A 3250-nucleotide genomic window follows, 5' to 3' on the forward strand; every position below is an offset into this window, starting at 1 on the left:
TCCCCGGCTTTCTCTTCCAAATGAGAAAATATTTTCCTGTCGCGCACCTACATATGGAAAAATAATGATCTTAAAAAAGTAATAGGAGTCAGAACTCTAACGGTAAGATTTAAGTGATTGGAACGGTAGAAAATCTGAAGGTGGATCCATGAACTCTTCACCAGCACTCAAGTGTCAACTGAAGAGTAGTCATCCAGATTCACAGTGCGACGCATATATGTTGTGTTTACAACTATGGTGTAATCTCAGGCGTTCTCTAGTAGCAGTAGACAATAGCTAAACTCTATTTCCATACGTGGCGCAGAGTACACCTCTAATGGCTACTGATTCTTATTCTGCACTGTTTGAATAACTCCTTTAAGAAAGCAAGCATGGATGCAGGTGATCAGACAGGATGCTTACCTACTTCTCACCTGTCAGAGTCGTATCCAGACGTAGCAGGGGTCCAATATCACTCCAGCTGCAATTTGCCCCACACCATTACAGAACCTCCACCAGCTTGGACAGTCCTCTGCTGACATGCAGGTCCCATCCATTCATGAGGTTGTCTCCATACCCACACACATCCATCCGCTCGATACAATTTCAAACGTACTACTAGGCAACATGATTCCAATCATCAACAGTCCAATGTGTAGACGGGTCCAGGTGAGGCGTAAAGCTTTGTTTCATGCAGTCATCAACGGTACACGAGTCGGCCTTCGGCTTCGAAAGCCCATGTCGATGATGTTTCGTTGAATGGATCGCACATCGACACTTGTTGGTGGTCTAGCATTGAAAATTACAGCACTTCGCGGAACGGTTGCAGTTCTGTCAAGTTCAACGATTCTCTTGAGTTGTCCCATCCTTGCAGGTTCCTCCTCCGGCCGCAGCGGTGTCGTAGATTTGATGTTTTACTGTATTCGTGATATTCACGGTACTCTCGTGAAATGGCCGTACGGGAAAATCCTCACTCCATTGCTACCTCGGAGATGCTGTATCCCATCGCTCGTGCGCCGTCTGTAAAACGGCATTCAAACTCACTTAAATCTTGATAACCTGTCATTGTAGCAGCAATAACCGATCTTCTAACAGCGCCAGACACTTGTCTTTATAGGCGTTGCCGATGGCAGCGCCGTATTCTGCATGTTTACACATATCTGTATTTGAATACGCATGCCTATACCAGTTTCTGTGGCATCGTTAAAGTTATGAGTATAAAAACTTACTTATGTACTGCTCCAGCATGGCGTCAGTAGCTATATTAAATAATGTCAGAGACGAACTGCATCCTCATCTTACTCCTAAATTTGTCCTGGTGTCAGGTTTCCCATTTCCTCCAATGGACACTTCAGATACTTCTGCTTCTTTCATCACATGATGAAGTATTGCAGTTTTGTTCATTATGTGACATAGCTTTTTTCTGTTTACTTTATCGACAGCTTTCACATCGAATATGAATAGTAGATGAGCTTCCTACCGAACACCCTTTCTTTTACAATTATACATCATCTTCCTTTTGTACTGACACTATATTATTTATGCTGACATAAGAAAATATTTTCGTAAGTTCTGATTTCCTACATCGGGATAGTGATGTACTGTGCTGTTGATATTTCCTTTTATTTGATACCTTCAAAGCCGTTCTTTGGCCTACACTTGACATTCGTCTATAGCATTCATCAGATACAGCATTTAATAGATTAACAATCCACAGCTCGGCCTTTGTCAGTACTGATCTGTCTCTCTTTCTCACTCACTTTATGTCTCAGCTTCGACCCTCCCTCCGACATGCACGAGCATTTGGCAAAATAACAATTTTTTTTGTATGATCGTTACAATTCGTGTTTCGGATACGCTGCCCTTGCTTACTTACAGTAGTACGATGTTATGCAAACAGGACAGAATAAGATTCTGTAGCCATTAGAGGTATGCTCTGCGCCATGTAATGAAATAGAGTTTATCTATTGTCTACTGCTACTAGAGAACGCCTGAGATTACGCCATGGTTGTAAACACAACATGTACGCGTCGCACTTTGAATCTTCGTGACTACTCTTCAGTTGACACTTGAGTGCCTGGTAAAGAGCTCACCGATCCACCTTCAGATTTTCTACCGTTCTACTCACTTAAATTTTACCGTTCGAGTTCTGACTCCTCTTACTTTTTTAATATCATTATTTTTCCATTTGTATGTGCGCGACAGCAAAATATTTTCGAATTTGGAAGAGAAAGTCGGGCATTAAACTTTTGTGAAAAGATCTCGTCGCAACGAAAGACTCCTTTTTTCATTAACTGCCATCCAAACTCTCGTTTCATATGCATGACATTCTCCCACCTATTTCCTGATGGTGCAAAACGAGATGCCCTTCTTTCAACTATTTCAATGACTTCCAATGACCCTATCCCGTAAGGATTCCATACCGGAAGCAACACTGCATAAGAGAACAGACAAACTTAGTGTAGGTAGTCTCGTAGATTGAGAGTACGTTAATAATGAATAAGAAAATAGGGACGCCAGTAAGCTAGTGAATATACTGTCGCAGGTAACATCCACAACAGTAGTAAAACTTTTTACGCCAAGTAGCTCCACGGATGATGAAGAGACTGCAAACATATGTAATGCAATTAGAGATATTGTTCAGATACTTAGACAAAATTGCGGTTGTGAGGAGTGACTGGAATACGACAGAAGAACAAGGAAGTTGTATGAGAAGAAGGACAGGGGGGAAGGAAGGTAAAGGAAAGCTACTAGTTGGCATTTTCCACTGAGCCTAATTTAATCATTCCTAATATTTGGTTTCAGAAGCATGAAAGAAGGTTGTATACGTAGAAGAGATCCGGAGACACCGGAAGTTTTAAAATAAATTAGATAATGGTAAGACAAACATTATAAAATCAGATTTCAAACTGTAAAAAATTTCCAGTGGTAAAGTAAAGGAAAGATCGATAATTTCAACTAAGAGAGCGTAGGTGGAAAATGCCTAAGACAAGTAGAAAGGAGGAGGAGGTAAAGATGGAGGAGACGAAGGGGAAAAATAAGAAGAGAAATTTATAGCATAAAAGTAATGTTGTATCTCTTCTTCACTCGACTACACCCTAATTTCTCATTTAAGTACTCATCTTGCTTATTAAGAAGTCTTCCCTTTTTATTCTGTGCATTTGTCGAGCACTTTCAGTTGCTGATAACTGAAATTTATTTCAACATACGTACTATCCCAGTTTATACAAATTTGATTAATGCTGTAACTGAAAACAGTTTTGAACATTAA

This window comes from Schistocerca nitens, chromosome 12, assembly GCF_023898315.1.
Source record: "Schistocerca nitens isolate TAMUIC-IGC-003100 chromosome 12, iqSchNite1.1, whole genome shotgun sequence".
In the NCBI taxonomy this organism is placed as follows: domain Eukaryota; kingdom Metazoa; phylum Arthropoda; class Insecta; order Orthoptera; family Acrididae; genus Schistocerca; species Schistocerca nitens.